At 32.9% G+C, this 19054-nt stretch overlaps 2 long non-coding RNA genes across 3 annotated transcripts; both read left to right on the forward strand.

The window, feature by feature from the left end:
* Positions 1–958: 958 nt before the first annotated feature.
* Positions 959–2845, forward strand: LOC148762078 (uncharacterized). Its single transcript, XR_016027180.1, has 3 exons — positions 959–1055; positions 1705–1788; positions 2647–2845. It is a non-coding gene; the product is annotated as an uncharacterized LOC148762078 (long non-coding RNA).
* Positions 2846–5594: 2749 nt separating this feature from the next.
* On the forward strand, positions 5595–15937 carry LOC148762079 (uncharacterized). 2 transcript variants are annotated; one of them, XR_016027187.1, is made up of 3 exons: positions 5595–5717; positions 14737–14820; positions 15689–15937. It is a non-coding gene; the product is annotated as an uncharacterized LOC148762079 (long non-coding RNA). The 2 variants fall into 2 exon arrangements; XR_016027186.1 differs by lacking the exon at positions 5595–5717 and adding an exon at positions 13700–14087.
* The last annotated feature ends 3117 nt before the right edge of the window (positions 15938–19054 follow it).

Below are 19054 nucleotides of genomic sequence, written 5' to 3' on the forward strand. Positions count from 1 at the left end.
AAATGAGGTGAACAAATCGAAATTCCCTATAAAGGGGAAGACATAAGAATTCGAGCATTATATGAGAAAACAATACCCCCACATTTTCTCTGAGTTCAGTACATGAAATTTTGAGGTCAAAATTTTATTTTAAGGGGGATAGTGTTGTTAAGCCCGATCTTATAAAATACTTTCCATGTCATTCATATGATTGACAATATGCTTGCATACTTGGAAAGCCCTGAAAGAAAAATCGTTAAAAGACGACAATGTACCAAATGGTACAATTAAGTTAATTTAAGTCTCGAACTAGATCAAATAGAGAATTTAAAATGAAATTAAGAATATTAAAGTCCCAAAATGGTTTAATATGGTGATTTGGAGTTCGAGGATCAATTTGAAGTCAAACTAGAATTTTTACTGTCCAGGGGCAAAATGGTCATTTGCCACCCAAGGACACAATGGGAATTTTTAGAAAAGAATTTTTTTAGCCCCATTTGACTTATTGGAGTATGATTTGAGTATTGGAGTATAATTTGAGGGTTTGGCAGTGAAAAAGTTTAATTCCAGTGATTTCTAGAGTGTAGGGGCAAAATCGTAATTTTGCCACTCGCGGACAAAATTTGAGATTTTGAGAGAATTTAGATCAAATTTGACAAATTGTAGAATGGTATGAGTATAAGGGATGAAAAATATGTCTATGGGCAATTTTTCAATTTTTGGGGCAAAAATGTAATTTTTGACTTTTACGGGGGTAAAAGTGTAAATTTCAAAAATTACTCCACCAAGACTTTGGATAAGTCTGAGAATTTTACCTAAGCTATGGATATGTGGGACAAGTGTATGGTGAAAATTTGGAAATAAATGGATGGCTAGAATTTAAGGAATTAATAAAACATTAAAAAAATGAATAAAATAATATTATATTATTTTAGCCTTTAAAAAGGTGAAAATTCCGGAATTCTCATCTTCTTCAGCTGTCCAAACCAGGGGAGAAAAGGGAAAAAAAAAACAAGAATCCTACCTGAAAAATTTGGAGAAAATCAAGAGAAATCAAGAAATCAAGCATTAAAAAGGTAAATTTCATTGATTTTCCTTGTGATTTTCACTACCCATGCATTTTTTTCTCATTTTCATGCAAAATTAGAAAGTGGGTATGGACACCCATGCTGGCCAAACCTCCATGGATGAGTTTTGAGCTTGATTTTTGGTTGATTTTAATTGAATTAAGTGATTTTAGTTAAGTTATATTGAAATATAGCAAAAATAAGCTAGAAATATAATTTTCTCCCATTGAAACCCATTATGCTGAATTTTCTAGGGGAATATTGGCTGCTGATCTTGATGGTTATTTGAGGAATTATGATGAATAATGATGAATTATGAGCCTAGAAAAATAATGGAAATTTTTAGAGCAAAAATACAAATTTTTACCCACTAGGGGTATTTTCGTAATTTGTTATCGGGACTGATAATTTGCACCACACTGAGGGACATTAAGTCAATTTGGGTGCAATTGAGGTGTAGAAACTGAAAAAAATTAATTTGGAGTTTAAACGGACGCGTATATCAATTTATCGGGTAAAAGACCGAAATAGGCTAACACCGCATTTAGGCAAAAATTTAGACATTTTTGCATTCCATATCAAGCATTAGTAGTCTAAATTAGTTTAATTTCAATTTAGTACCAATGTGGTGAATTTCTCGATTTTGTACTATGTCAAGGTGGTGAGTCCTCTGATAAAGGCAAGGGAATTGCACCCGAGGACCAATAGTCTGAGTATTTCGAAAATCCTCACTCTAGACACGGTGAGTAACCTTACCATCATTTTAATTATCTAAAGTATGTTTTTATTCGGTTTTGGTGAATTTTATGAAAATGAGTTCAAATGGTAAATTTTTATGTTTTGTAAACAAAATGAGTTTAAATGAAAATATTTTATAAATTGTCTTGAAACGAAATAACGATTTTGAAAAATAGAGTAATTGGAGACCACTGATATGTTGTAAATTTAAAATTGAATTAATGGCTTATGTTATTGTATTGGCATGACTGGCTGGGCTGTGTTTTTATGAATTATATGAATTGCTTTATTTTACCCTTGCAGGCTGGGTAGTAATATATTAGCCCTGTCATGCTGTCAAAATTTTATTGTATGGTGGGTTTGACCTGCTGCAGTGGGCTGGATTCTGTGGACTAGCCTATTAGAGGGGCACGGAATCCTGTTATATTTTTACCTCGGTTGGAGAGGCGAGTAGGGTAACTCCTGAGGTATAACTTTTAGAGTTCACTTCACGCCAAACCACCACGTGAAGGGGAACTCGGCCAACGTCAAGGAATGGCTATGTTTTCAAAATAAAAACATGACTTTCTAATAGCCTTGGCGGACTCAGTTGGGATAGCCCTCGGCCAAGGTATCCCAAATAACTGAGTATGATAATAATTTTTGGCATGAGCCAAGTTTTTTAAGAAATTCATAAGCCATACTGATTACTTGCTTTAAATAAATTGATTTCATTTGGTTGAAATAAGTTGAAAGATGATAAATTACAGTTTGATGAAATGTTTTAATAGTCTCCTTTTACTCGACTTTAGATATTTTGAGTGATGTTTGTTTACTCACTGGGATTTTATAATCTCACCACTCTCATTTCCACCCATTTCAGGTTCAGAATAGATTGTAGATAACTGATATCGGCAAGGATTACAGTTGAACTTGCCACATCCAAAGACTGTAGGTTCATTTCTTTTGATACTTTTGGTCATTCGTGGGCCCACGTGTCACTGTAAATTAAATTCTATACTTTGGTTATCTGTATTACGGTATGTAAGAATTTATTTTGCTTTTACGCTATAAAAATTATTTATGCAGTGTTCTTAAAATATCGTTTTATGTGAAAATTGAATATTTTATTGAATATTTTTATTTTATTATAACAGTCATAATTCCATTTTAAACGAATGTTTTAGACATCCAAAATTATTTTTGATTAAGAAATATGTGTTTTCCACTTACATACTATATTTTTAGATGATTTTTGAGATTTTTGGGATAAATGACAAAAACACCCCTGTGAGACGGAAATTATTATTTCATTTGTTTAAGTTGGAAACAGTTTAAAATCTTTTAAAATGTGGTATTTGGAAACAGTTACCCACAGGGGAAATGAGAAGCTGATATTAAAGCCTTGCGGGGTCTCGGTTGACATTCCGGGTAATGAATGTAAATTGAGACGTCGCGGCGGTTGTCACGGGCTAGATGGGAGTTTCGGGTCGTGACATGGGTATTGTGAAAATTTAATGCTTTCTTGCCCAATTTAATTTCTAAACACATTTAACTAACTAAAATTATCAATTTAACTAAAAATCAAAACCTAAATATTTCAATTTCTCCCCCCTTGAAATTTGTCCAGCCCTTGATGTCACTTTTAGATCTCTCTCCTCAATCATGCTAAATGGAAACAAAGGCATAGGAAAGGTAGAAATCAAGCTAAAGTCAAAAAATCTTACCGTTAGACTCGTAAACGGGAGAAAAACGTAAATTCCCCTTTGAATTTTTCTAGTTTCTCTTTGGTTTTTCTTTTTTTCTTCCTTTCCTCTCTATTTTCTCTCTTTTTCTCCCTTATGGCCAGCCATCACTTAAAATGGGGTTTAAATGGGCTGACTTTTCATTAAAATAATATTAAACCATTAAAAAAATGCCATGTGTCACTTTCCCATTGGTCTGTTTTTAAATTTTCATCCATTTGTTTCCAAATTTTCACCATACACTTGTCCCACATATCCATAGCTTAGATAAAATTCTCAGACTTATCCAAAGTCTTGGTGGAGTAATTTTTGAAATTTACACTTTTGCCCCCGTAAAAGTCAAAAATTACATTTTTACCCCAAAAACTGAAAAATTACCCATAGACATATTTTTCATCCCTTATACTCATACCATTCTACAATTTGTCAAATGTGATCTAAGTTCTCTCAAAATCTCAAATTTTGTCCACGAATGGAAAAATTACGATTTTGCCCCTAAACATCAAAATTTTCAAATTTTTCCTAAATGAACCCTCGAACTCCGAACAATCATTTTAGTCATTCCTTGACTATAAAATGTTAAATGTCATCCTACGATTCCTATTTGAACTAGTTCGAGGTTAAATCAATTCAAGTGTACCGTTAGGTACAATACCGGGTTTCGTCTATTCTTAGGGACTTTCCTAGCATAATAACATGCTACTCAGTGCATGTATGTTATGACATGTATTTATAGGGTCGGGTTTTACAAGTAAGCTAAAATGTTAACGGGCATGCAATGAACGATTAAAGTTATGAGTGACTTTGAAGGTAAACCTTGGATTGTTTAAGTTCTTAATGGAACTCTATTAAAGGAAGGGTATGGACCAGTATAAGATGAATGAATCAAGGTTGGGAAATTGGGCATGGAGCAAATTAATAAAATGATGATTAAGTATACATAAGTAAGTATGATATGTGATCAAAATCGGTATAATTGAGATGAAGTTATGGTTCAAATTTAATAAGGGTGATAAAAGTATGCTTGGTGACTCGATATAAGAAATTATGAATGAGAAAGGTACTGCTGATCTGGCTTCAAAGGATGATAACTACCATAAATAAAGCATTTAATTGAACTGAAGGTGAACGAGGTAATAAATTGAATGTCCCTATAGAAGGAAGAAGGAATAGGATCATAAAAGGAGATTAATAACGCAATATCGACGTGAATTCGAGGATGAATTCTATTTAAGTGGGGGAGATTGAAATGCCCCATATTGTGATATGATGATAAATAAAGTTGGTCGAATGCGAATTGAGGCATAATAAGGAACTTTGAGAACCAAAGAAATAAGATAAAATTTTTAGAATAAAATAATATTTTATTAATGAAATAATATTAAAATATTAATATTTAGCCGGATGTCAAAATCAGACATGAAGAAGGATCATATGGTTGATCCAACTAGGGGAAAAGATGTCAAGCCTGACTCTATAAAATACTTGTCATGACATACATGTGATGGATAGCATGTTTGCATGCTAGGAGAGTCCCAAAAAAAATTTACAAAAGTCAGTATTGTACCTAGAGGTACAACAAAATTGATTTAAGCCTCGAACTAGATCAAATAGAGAATTTAAGATGAAATTAAGAATATTAAAGTCCCAGAATGGTTTAATATGGTGATTTGGAGTTCGAGGATCAATTTGGAGTCAAACCAGAATTTTCACTATCTAAGGGTAAAATGGTCATTTGCCACCTGAGGACAAAATGGAAATTTTTAGAAAAGATTTTTGGCCCCATTTGACTTATTGGAGTATGTTTTGAGGATTAAGAAGTGAAAAAAATTTATTCTTGGTATTTTTCAGAGCATAGGGGCAAAATGGTAATTTTACCACTCTAGGGGCAAAACAGTAATTTTTCACCACCAGGACATTTGTCCAGCACATGGTTTTCCCTTATTCTCATTTTGACCATTGACTAATTGTGTGGTGGAGATAAAAAGGATTAAAATTTTTAAAGTTTTAAAAACGGGCCAATGACATGATGTCACGTGTCATGCCTTTATTAATTTATTATTTTCCTTTTTAAAAGGCACAAAAATCAGCCCATCTTCCACCCCATGGCCGGCCAAACCAGCAAGAAGAGAGAGAAAATAAAAACAAAACCCTAGAGAGAGAAAATCAAAGAAAAAGTGTGAATTTTCAAGGAAATTAAGTGAAAAAGGTGAGATTTTTTCTATTAAGCTTGAGTTTTCTGATTCTCAAGCATTTCCCCTTATTTTCCATGATTAAATTGCATGTTTTCATGATGATTTAATGGCTGGTCATATGGGTCTAGAGAGAGAAAATTGTTGGATTGATTTGATTTGATATATGTTAGTGTTTAGTGTTAGTTTAGCATGTTAGTAAACTAAATATGTAGAAAAACATTCATTTTTCCCATTACCTAGCCTTAGCTGATTTTTCAAGTCAATGGTGAGGAAGAATGTGATGTTATTTTAGGTTATTTGATTATGAAATCATGGTTTTTGATATGGAAATTAATGAAATATGGAAAGAAAATCAAGTAGGAAAAATTGTGACAATGATGCACCATTTTGGCCAAATTTTTCCAAGAAGGAATATGAATGTGGCTTTGTTGATTTTTGGGTTATTTGGCTGGACATTGGTGATTTGAAGCATTTGAAAAAGAAATGGGATCAATTGGAGCTAAATTGGATGCGTATTTCAATTTATCGGGTAAAAGATCGAAATAGGTCAATACGGTGTTTAGGCAAAATTTAGACCTTTTGCATTTCATACCATGCATTAGTGATCTAAATTAGTTATTTCAATTTAAGGGCAACGTAGTAAATTCCTTGATTTTATACTGTGTCAAGGTGGTGTGCCCTTTGACAAAGACAAGGAAATTACGCCTGGGGATCACTAAGCTGAGTACACCCGAAATCTGAACCTTTAAAGCCTGTGAGTAAACCTATTATCGTTTGAATTATCTAGAGTAGTTTTTATTCAATTTTGTGATTTGTGAAAATTATTTTAAATGATGAATTTCTTGTTTTATGAGAAAAATATGAATTTATAAAATCAGTGGAATTATAAAATAAATAGAATTATAAAATAAATTGAATTTTTTATAAATTGATTTGAAAATAGAATGTTGGATTTGAAAATTTGAGTAATTGGAGACCATGTGATTTATTGTAAATTATGATTTGAATTAAATTGCTTGTGATAAATTGGCATGATTGGCTGAATTTATACTTGTGTTGAAAAATATGAATCGTCTGTTTTGTCTTGATAAATTGGTTAGTAATGTAATTGCGATGCTATGCCATTAAGATTTGATCAATTGGTGGATTAAAGATTAGCTACTGCAGTGGTGGGGTTCCGTGGACCAACCTATTAGAGGGGCACGGTAAACTCTTTTATATTCTCACCTCGGTCGTAGAGGCGCGTAGGGTATCTCTTAAGGTGGGCTTTTTGAGTGCAGTTCACGTTAACTACCACGTGAAGTGAGACTCAGTCAACGTCAAGGAATGGCTGCTTTTTTTTTTAAATAAAAACAAGTTTTATGATTATATAAAATTTTTCACAGCCTTGGCAGACTCGGTTGGATACCCTGGTCCAAGTGTCCCCGAGTATAGGATTTGGCATGAGCCAAGTTTTGAGAAATTCACGAGCCATATTGATTATTTGGTTGAAATGAATATTCGTGTTGTGAAAAATTTGCTAAAATGAATTATTTTTAATTGTCTCCCTTTATTGGCCTTTAGATTATTTAGATGGTGTTTGTTTACTCACTGAGATTTTATAATCTCACCCTTTTTTTTATCCCATCATTTCAGGCCGGGTTAGCCTGTAGATGCAAACATCGTCGAGAACTATAGTTGGCCATACTATTTCAAAAACTGTAGGTTTACTATCTTTACTACTTTTGTTCATTTGTGGGCCCGCGTAGCACTGTAAATTAAATTTCATACTTTGGTTTTTCATATTATAGTTTGTATAAATATATTTAACTTTTACGCTACTAAAAATCATTTTCAGAATACTCTATAACTATTAATTTGTAAAAAAAATAGAATCTTTTGTCGAATATTTTTATTTTATTTAAATAGTTATAATTCCATTTTAAATCACGTTTTAGACATTCAAATTTAATTTCGATTTCCAAATATGCATTTCTCGCTTAAGTACTACATTTTGGTCGAATTTGAAATTTTTGACGAAAAATGGCCAAAATATCTTTGTGAAGTAAAATTTATTTTTCCACTATTTTAAATCGAAAAAAGGCTTAAAAGCCTTTAAAATACGACATTTGACAACGATTAACCACAGGGGAGATAAGAAACTGATATGAAAGCCTTGCGAGGTCTCGATATGGTATTCGGGAGATGAGTGCTTATCGGGACATCGCGACGGTTGTCACAGACTCAAGGATGGTTTCAGGTCGTGACAATTAAAGTGGTATCAGAGTATGGTTTTAAAGCTTTTGATTTTGAAATTGTTTTAAAGGTTTACAGTGTCAGTGTGGCCCCGAGTTAAATTAGGTCGATTAGAATGCGTAGGTCTGCATATAGAGTTTGAGGTTGCTTAGACTTGTTTTGTTTTCTTTTATAGAACATTATGCTTCCTCGACGTGGACGTCCGCCCCTTACTAGATCAGCTAGGCGGGGCAGAGGTCGTCCTCGACAGAATCGACCAGATCCTACGAAAAAGGAATCGACTGCGTCCATTATTAGAGCAGCACCTGCTGTTGAGCAGCCCGAAAGTCCTCCACATCCTCCACCACCTATCGACATTCCTGCCATGCCTCCTGAGGTATCACAGGCATTGGCAACTTTCTTCATCGCTATGGCTGGTCCGGCTCAGACTGGTCAAGTTCCACCTATAGTGCCTCCAGCTACTTTTACAGTGCCACCGATGCCGGATATTTCTATTTCTAAGAAATTGAAGGAAGCTAGGCAGCTAGGTTACGTTTCTTTTTTGGGGGAGTTGGATCCTACTGTAGCCAAAGACTGGATTAACCAAGTTTCAAAAACTCTCTCTGACATGAGATTAGAGGATGACATTGTCACGACCCAGAACCTCCCTCGGGCCCTGACAACTGCCGCGACGTCCCGATTGACACTCATTATCCGGAATGCCAACCGGAACCCCGCAAGGCTTACATATCATTTTCTTTCCTTTCCTGTGAGCAATCGTTGTTAAACATTCCATTTAAAACAATTACTGGTCGTTTCTGGCTCAAATAAATCCAAAGATAAATTTTTTTTAAAGGATTTATAGACAAATATCACTATTAAAAATATTGATTAAAATATAGCATTTTTATATAAAACAATATTTATAGAAACACGTGTAAGAAATCTTTTGTAATTTGTATGTAAAATAAATTCATACATACAAAAATTTACTAAGTTATAATGTACAATAATGGTTACAATGACAAATGGCCCAAAATACACCTAGTGTTGGTGTTAGAAACCTACTGTCTGTGTGGTAGAGATGTCAACTGGAATCCTCGACAAAATAAGATATCTACAAGCTACCATAGACCTGAAATGTTTGGAAAGGAGGTGGGTGAGATTTTGCAATCCCAATGAGTAAACAGACATTATCATAAATATCCAAAGGCGAGTAAAATGGAGGCAAGTTTAAACAACAAATTACGAACCATTTCATTATATTTTCAATTTATTTCTCAAACCATAAAATATTTGTAATTTACCAAAACAGTTGAAATACCCCATACTTTGATATGGTGATAAATAAAGTTGATCGAATGCAAATTAAGGTCAATTAAAATGTTTAGAAGTGATAAAAGACGAAAGGAGTAGTTTAGGATAAAATATTTCGCAAGTGAGAAAATAATAATAAAATAATAATAATTTTATCGGAGGAGAACTTGTTACATAAAAGGCGATTTGGAAGTCAAGTGAGGCATAATAAGGTATTTTGGGTACCAAGGAGACAAGATAAAATTTTTAGAATAAAATAATATTTTATGAATGAAATAATATTAAAATATTAATATTTAGTCTGATATCGAAATCAATTATGAAGAAGAATCATATGGTTGATCCAAGTGGGGGAGAAGATGACAAGCCCGACTCTATAAAATATTTGTCATGACATACATGTGATGGATAGAATGTTTGCATGCTAAGAGAGTCCCAAAAAATTTACAAAAGTCGGTATTGTACCTAGACATACAACAAAGTTGATTTAAGCCTCGAACTAGATCAACTAGAGAATTTACAATGAAATTAAGAATTTTAAAGTCTCAGAATGGTTTAATATGGTGATTCGGAGTTCGAGGATCAATTTGAAGACAAATCGAAATTATCGCTATCTAGGGGCAAAATGGTCATTTGCCACCTGAGGACAAAATAGAAATTTTAGAAAAGATTGTTTTGGCCCCATTTGACTTATTGGAATAAGATTTAAGGTTTAGAAGTAAAAAATTTTAATTTCGGTATAATTTGGAGTAAAAGGGTAAAATGGTAATTTTGCCACCCCAGGGGCAAAATTGTAATTTTCCACCACCAGGACATTTTTCCAGCACATGGTCTTCCTTTATCCTCATTTTGACCATTGACTAATTGTGTGGTGGAGATAAAAAGGATTAAAATTTTTAAAGTTTTAAAAACGGGCCAATGACATGATGCCACGTGTCATGCCTTTATTAATTTATTATTTTCCTTTTTAAAAGGCACAAAAATCAGCTCATCTTCCACCCCATGGCCGGCCAAACCAGCAAGAAGAGAGATAAAATAAAAACAAAACCCTAGAGAGAGAAAATCAAAGAAAAAGTGTGAATTTTCAAGGAAATTAAGTGAAAAATGTGAGATTTTTTCTATTAAGCTTGAGTTTTCTTATTCCCAAGCATTTCTCTTTATTTTCCATGATTAAATTACATGTTTTCATGATGAATTCAATTCTGAAAAAATGGGTTAGGAGAGAGAAACTTGTTAGATTAATTTGATTTTAAGTTATGTTAGTGTTTTAAGTTAGTTTAGCATATTTAGAAACAAAACAACAAGAAAAAAACTTATTTTCTCCCACAATCATTAATGGCCGAATTTATCATGTGTTGAGTGAGGATAAATTTGATTTTCATTTTAGGAGAATTGGTTAAGAAATGATGAATTATGAGCCTAGAAAAATAATGGAAATTTTTGGAGCAAAAATATGATTTTTACCCACTAGGGGTATTTTTGTAATTTGCTATCGAGACTGATAAATTGAATCTCATTCACAGTCATTGAGGTAATTTAGTTATAATTGGAGTGTAAAAAGTGAGAAGAATTGATTTGGAGTTAAATTGAAGATAATAGGCCGAATTAGGTCAACACCGCATTTAAGCAATAGTCGGATAAGTTGTATATCCTATCATGCATATATACCGAGCCTGAATTGATTTTATAATGGTCAAGCATTGATGTGATGAATTATGTATTGTACATTGTGGATAAGTGGTGAGCAAAGTACACTGGTAAAAGTACAAAAATTGTGCTTGGAGACTGGGATTAGGAGTACATCAACTCCTAAAACTGTGAGTGAACTTATTATCGTCTTAATTATCTAGAGTAGTTTTATACAACTATGTGATTTTATGGAAAATGGGTTTAAATGGTAAATTGCTATGTTTTAAGAGAAATTGTGATTTGATAAAATGATTTTATAAATTTTCTAAAAAATCGAATATTGGTTTTAAAAATAGAGTAATTGGAGACTGTCAGTTTGTGTTGCAAATTTATGGTTTTGAATTGAATGGCTTATGACAATAAATGAGCATGAATGGCTAAACTAATTTTGGTGTTAGAATTTTTTATACTGCGTATTCAGCCTTGAGAGGCTAGGTTGCGATAAATTGTCATGTCATGCTAGAATGAATTTTATTGATTGGTGGATTATATATTAATTATTTACTGCAGAAGGGGTTCCGTGGACCAGCCTATTAGAGGGGCACGGTAAACTCCATTATATTATTACCTCGAACGGAGAGGCGCGTAGGGTATCTCCTGGGGTAAAGCTTAGGGTTCACTTCACGCCAAACCACCATGTGAAGGGGAACTCAGCCAACGCCAAGGAACGACTGTATTTTTCTCAAACTAAAAATATATTTTAAGTGTATACAAAATTTTAACAGCCTTGGCAGACTCGGTTGGATGCCCTGCGCAAGGTATCACCGAGTATGAGTTTTGGCACGAGCCAAAGTTTTAAGAAATTCATAAGCCAAGTTGATTACTCGATTTATATGGATTGATTTTATTTGGTTGAAATTAGTTGAAAGGTAATGAAATTACAGTATGATGACTTATTTTAATTGTCTCCATTTACTCGATTTTAGATAGTTTAGATGGTATCTGTTTACTCACTGGGATTTTATAATCTCACCACCCTCATTTCCTCACATTTCAGGCTCGGGGAATTCCATAGTTAGCTGACTTTGACAAGGACTTTCATTTGGACTTGAATCGGTAAAAGCTGTAGGTTTCCAACTTCCGATGCATTTTGGTTAGAGGTGGGCCCACGTGTCACTGTAAAATAAATTTTATACTTTGGTTATTTGCTTTATAGTATATATGAATATAATTAACTTTTACGCTATAAGAATTATGTACCGATAGTTTTACGAAAATTATTTTACAAGAAAATAGTTTATTTTATTAAATATTTTTATTATATTCAAATGGTCAAATTTTCACTTCAAATGAACGTTTTAGATACTTAATTTTTTTTAAAATCATTAAATATATATTTTCGACTTACCTACTACATTTTTAGCAAGTTTCGAAGTTTACGACAAAAATGATGAAAATACCCCTGTGAGGCAAAAAAAAAAAACAATATGTTATGTTATGATTTGAAAATGATTTGTAATCCTTCGTATTTTGATTATTTGATAACTATTGCTCACTAGGGAAGTGCGAAAGCTGATACGAGAGCCTTGCGAGGTTTCGATCGACATTCAGGGTGAAGAATGTTTGTCGAGGCTTCGCGACAGGTCTCACGGGCTCAATGGGGAGTTTCGGGTCGTGACAATTTAGATTGATATCAGAGCATGGTTTAAAGATCAGATATTTTGATTTTAAAGCATTAGATTTTAAAACCTATGGTTTTAAAGTTGTTTTAAGGAATCTACACTAACACTGCGTGGCCCCAAGTCAAGTTAAGTTAAGATAAGTTAAGTTAAGTTAAGTTAGGTTAGATTGAATAGAATGTATGCATCTACATATAGAAATCTACCTACTTTTGAGATGCATAAATAATTAAGCAATTACTATTTGATTGCATATAGGTTTTGAAGTGCACTGGTGACATACACTGAAATACCCCATACTTTGATATGGTGATAAATAAAGTTGATTGAATGCAAATTGAGGTCAATTAAAATGTTTAAAAGTGATAAAAGACGAAAGGAGTAGTTTAGGATAAAATGTTTCGCAAGTGAGAAAATAATAAAAAAATAATAATAATTTTATCGGAGGAGAATTTATGAGATAAAAGGCGATTTGGAAGTCAAGTGAGGCATAATAAGGTATTTTTGGTACCAAGGAGACAAGCTAAAATTTTTAGAATAAAATAATATTTTATTAATAAAATAATATTAAAATATTAATATTTAGCCGGATGTCGAAGTCAATCAAGAAGGAGGATCATATGGTTGATCCAAGTGGGGGAGAAGATGACAAGCTCGACTCTACAGAAATATTTGTGATGACATACATGTGGTGGATAGCATGTTTACATGCTAAGATAGTCTTGAAAAATTTACAAAAGTCGGTATTGTACCTAGAGGTACAATAAAGTTGATTTAAGCCTCGAACTAGATCAAATAGAGAATTTACAATGAAATTAAGAATTTTAAAGTCCCAGAATGGGTTAATATGGTGATTCGGAGTTCGAGGATCAATTTGAAGTCAAACTGGAATTTTCGCTATCTAGGGGCAAAATGGTCATTTGCCACCTGGGGACAAAATGGAAATTTTTAGAAAAGATTTTTGGCCCCATTTCACTTATTGGAGTAAGATTTGAGGTTTAGAAGTGAAAAATTTTAATTTCGGTATAATTTGGAGTAAAATGGTAAAATGGTAATTTTACCATTCGGAATCGAAAATTTAATTTTTTGAAAGGATTTTGATCAAATTTAATTATTTGGAGTGTGAAATGAGTATGAGGAGTGAAAATTATGCATTATGGAAAATTTTCAATTTTTGGGGTAAAAATGTAATTTTTGAAAAGTTCGGGGGCAAAAGTGTAATTTTGAAAAATTTGCTCCACCAAAACTTTGGAAAAATCTGAAAATTTCACTTAAGACTTGGATAAGTCAAAGGGAATGCATGGTGAAAAAAATAGGACAAGTGGATGGCTAGAAAAAAAAATGAATTAATAAAATATTTAAAATATGAATAAAATAATATTATTTCATTAAACAATAAAAAGGCATAAAAAAAATCAGCCCACCCATTCTTCTTCTTCAACATTCGGCCAAGCAAGAAACAAGAGAGAGAAAGGAGAAAACAAAACCCTAGAGAGAGAAAATCAAAGAAAAAGTGTGAATTTTCAAGGAAATTAAATGAAAAAGGTGAGATTTTTTCTATTAAGCTTGAGTTTTCTTATTCCCAAGCATTTCTCTTTATTTTCCATGATTAAATTACATGTTTTCATGATGAATTCAATTCTGAAAAAATGGGTTAGGAGAGAGAAAGTTGTTGGATTTATTTGATTTTAATTTATGTTAGTGTTTTTAGTTAGTTTAGCATATTTAGAAACAAAACAACAAGAAAAGAATTTATTTTCTCCCCCAACCATTAATGGCTGAATTTACCATGTAGTGAGTGAGGATGAGTTTGATTTTATTCTAGGAGAATTGGTTAAGGAATAATGAATTATGAGCCTAGAAAAATAATGAGAATTTTCGGAGCAAAAATACGAATTTTTACCCACTAGGGGTATTTTCGTAATTTGCTGTTGGGACTGATAATTTGCATCACACTGAGGGACATTAAGTTAATTTGGGTGCAATTGAGGTATAGAAACTGAAAAGAATTAAATTGGAGTTTAAACGAACCCGTTAGGAATTTAATCGGGTGATAAGACGAATTAGGCTAATACCGGATTTAGATAGTTACCAGTGCATTTTTGCATTCCATATCATGCATTGGTAGTCCAAATTAGTTTAATTTTGATTTAGTACCAACTTAGTGAAATTCTCGATTTTGTACTGTGTCAAGGTGGTGAGTCCTCCAATAAAGGCAAGAAAATTACATTCGAGGACCAGTAGACAGAGTGCTTCGAAAGTCTGCATTCTAGACATTGTGAGTAAACTTATTATCGTCTTAATTATCTAGAGTAGTTTTATACAACTATGTGATTTTATGAAAAATGGGTTTAAATGGTAAATTGTTATGTTTTAAGGGAAATTGTGATTTTATAAAATGATTTTATAAATTTTCTGAAAAATCGAATATTGGTTTTGAAAATAGAGTAATTGGAGACTGCTAGTTTGTGTTGCAAATTTATGGTTCTGAATTGAATGGCTTATGACAATAAATGAGCATGAATGGCTAAACTGATTTTGGTGTTATAATTATTTATACTCTGTATTCAGCCTTGAGAGGCTAGGTTGTGATAAATTGCCATGACATGCTAGAATGAATTTTATTGATTGGTGGATTATATATTAATTATTTACTGCAGAGGGGGTTCCGTGGACCAGCCTATTAGAGGGGCACGGTAAACTCCATTATATTATTACCTCGAACGGAGAGGCGCGTAGGGTATCTCCTGGGGTATAGCTTAGGGTTCACTTCACGCCAAACCACCACGTGAAGGGGAACTCAGCCAACGCCAAGGAACGGCTGTATTTTTTTCAAACAAAAATATATTTTAAGTATACACAAAATTTTAACAGCCTTGGCGGACTCGGTTAGATGCCCTGCGCAAGGTATCACCGAGTATGAGTTTTGGCACGAGCCAAAGTTTTAAGAAATTCATAAGCCAAGTTGATTTCTCGATTTTTATGTATTGATTTTATTTGGTTGAAATGAGTTGAAAGGTAATGAAATTACAGTATGATGATTTATTTTAATTGTCTCCATTTACTCGACTTTAGATACTTTAGATGGTATTTGTTTACTCACTGGGATTTTATAATCTCACCACCCTCATTTCCTCACATTTCAGGCTCAGGGAATTTCGTAGTTAGCTGACTTGAACAAGGACCTTCATTTGGACTCGAATCGGTAAAAGCTGTAGGTTTCCAGCTTCCGATGCATTTTGGATAGATATGGGCCCACGTGTCACTGTAAAAGAAATTTTATGCTTTGGTTATTTGTTTTATAGTATATATGTATATAATTATCTTTTACGCTATAAGAATTATGTATCGATAGTTTTATGAAAATTATTTTACAAGAAAATAGTTTATTTTATTGAATATTTTTATTATATTCAAATGGTCAAATTTTCACTTCAAATGAACGTTTTAGATACTTAATTTTTTTTAAATCATTAAATATATATTTTCGGCTTACCTACTACATTTTTAGCAAGTTTCGAGGTTTTCGACAAAAATGACAAAAATGCCCCTATGAGCAAAAAAAAAATGTTATGTTATGATTTGGAAATGATTTGAAATCCTTCGTATTTTGATTATTTGATAACTATTGCTCACCGGGGAAGTGCGAAAGCTGATACGAGAGCCTTGCGAGGTTTCGATCGACATTCGGGGTGAAAAATGTTTGTCGAGGCTTCGCGGCGGTTGTCACGGGCTCGATGGGGAGTTCCGGGTCGTGACATACACACCATGTCTAGAAGAGTTGGTAGTCTCGATACCTCTTATAGTGATAGCGAGGGATCTTTAGATTCTACGGCTAGAAGCAAATGGCACCCTGATACAAGTGATTCGGAAGGTGGTCCATCCCGAATTCCTAATAACAGAATTCATCGAAATTTAGCAAAATGGGTTCATAATAAGGAAAGCTTTGAGAGTAGCCAGAATTTTAAAAGTGAGAGTAGCTCCAATATTCTGAAAACTGAAATAGATTTCCTTTTGAAACAATTCGAAGAGTACCATAGAGAACATACGAGGAAGGCAATTGCAAGGGGAGATATTCGTCTTAGGAAGGGGGTGAACATTGTACGCCATTTTCCTCCTAGATGTGGAAGAAATGCTGCACCGGTAAGTGTCGAGGAAATTGGGAAAAGACAACAAGCCTGGATTGAAAAGCAAAGAAAAAAAATCTCAAGAGGAGGAAAACTCGGAAGAGGATCTTTAGGAGGACTTGGAGTAGAATCTTTCGATAAGATCAGATTAAGATGATGATCCCAAGGACATGTAATATTTTCGTAGGATTTTACACTACCTTAACTTTAAGTAGATGTTGTGTAAAAGAGATAATAATTATCTGTACAAAAAAGTAAAAATAGTTTGGCTTTTAAAAGTATATGACTAGAATGTATTATAAAATGGCTGTTTAAGTAACTGAAGGTATATGGGAATCTTTAGTATGATAGGGATAAATTGGTAATATAATTATTGAGAAAGGTTATAGAAGGAAGCAATAAGGTTATAAATGACATTCGAAATGGATAATGTGATTACGTTAATGATTGTAATTTAAGCATGAAGGGGATTATTCAGTGATGTTATGACACTATGAGGCAATAGTTGGGCCAAATATAACCCAATCAAGTTAAATTATGGAATATGGGGAATATAAAATTTTGATTCAGTAAGGATTGCGAGAATAAAGTGAGGGGAAAGCTGGGCTGTTTTCGTAGTTAATTATACCGAAAGTCAATAAAATTATTAGAGTATAAGACAAAGAAGATAATTGGATAGGGATGGCAATAAATTTGAGGAAAATTGTAGATAGTAAGCAACTTATGTGTGGAGTGGTATATGTATCATGAATTTATTACACTGTATGGAAAGGATGTTTTGAGGTGGAATTTTATGAATGTTGATAAAAGTCAAAAGATGACATGAGATGAAAGTATTAATCTAGATTAGTGTGTATGACAAGAAAATAGAAGGTACCTATACTTATGGAACTCATGATATATATCTATAAGGGAAACCACTAGTTGAGAATGATTGATGTGGTGACTTTGAATGCAGACAAATAGCTTTGATGAGAAAATTTCCAATAGCTACAGTACTTTAGCATTGACTGTTCAACGTTGTAATGCTCCGAATACCTCACGCTTATGATGCATGAGTAAGATGGGAGTGACATGATAATGAGCTTACAAATTGAATTTTGGTTATTGGTCATTGTGTTTTATTATCTGGGAGTGTTGAATATTCTGGGGAATGTTTACCCAAATGAATTGAAAAACTTCTTTATTGCCTTGTAGATGGGCATATAATTAAAAGAAAAAAATTGAAAGATTCTTGAAATGACTATATTGAGATGAGATACCAAATAATGAAAGTGTGAAGGAAGAATTACGAGACTGGTATAGGAAATCAGTTTATATAGAATATCATTACAAGAATTTGTAATATCTATTTTGATACAGTAAAATGACAAGAGTTAGGAACAACATGAGGCTAATTGTGTGACACCCTAGAAACCTATGAAGATGAGTTAGGGATTGAATGGATGAGTACGTATTTATATACCTTTAAGATTAAGTGTTTTAGGAATACATAAACATCTTTGAGAAGAGATTCTAATCATACACAGCAAGTATGAAACGTAAAATTTTTAAAACTTATTGAGAAGCCTAACGACTAAATCACAAGTTAAGGGATCACATGCTGTGAGACATAAGTTTAAGATAGATATTCCCAAGGAAATACTCAAGAGAAGTTTTGCTCTGGATCTCGTTAAAGCAAGCACTAAGTTATGTGATTATAAAAAGGAAGCTGTAAGCTGAGAGTGATATTAGTATTAGTATTGAAAAATACTTGAGGGGAATCTAGTTTTAAGTTTTACAATTTCAAGTACAATTTATAAATTAGTTAAGGAAAAATGATGTTATGTTCATATGAAGGAGTGGAACAAAGGATGATAGAAGTTGACCTTGAAAATGAAGCCAGATAATGAAACTTTCCTAATATATTATGGAAATTGGAATTCGAAAATGCTTAAGGCATACATGATTAAAATGGGTTTGAGTCTTAAGTGACAAATCAATATCGTAATGCAAGAAAGATACAAGGTAATATAGAGGCATGAAAGATGATTAAGGACAAAAGGATGACTTTTAGGAATTGTGGTATTGCATGAGATGCAATGATCAAGTTGAGATAAATCTTTGAGGCATCAATAGGATTATAAAGCATACACGCATAATAGATTATAATTCAATGGAGATGACATTGTGATGAATGATATGAAGTTATACACAAGTATAATAAGAAGGTTGACATGCACTATAAGAATTATTATATTGAAACTAGGATTGGGATACGGATGAATAATGGGGGAATGTAGTCCAAGGCATGTGAACACATGGATTCCTATATATAAAGAGAGATGTTGACATTTGAAAATGCATGTATATATGTATATATGAAATTGATAATTTTACTAACTG

The sequence above is a fragment of the Theobroma cacao genome, chromosome 6 (assembly GCF_053813885.1).
Source record: "Theobroma cacao isolate CCN51 chromosome 6, ASM5381388v1, whole genome shotgun sequence".
Lineage (NCBI taxonomy): Eukaryota > Viridiplantae > Streptophyta > Magnoliopsida > Malvales > Malvaceae > Theobroma > Theobroma cacao.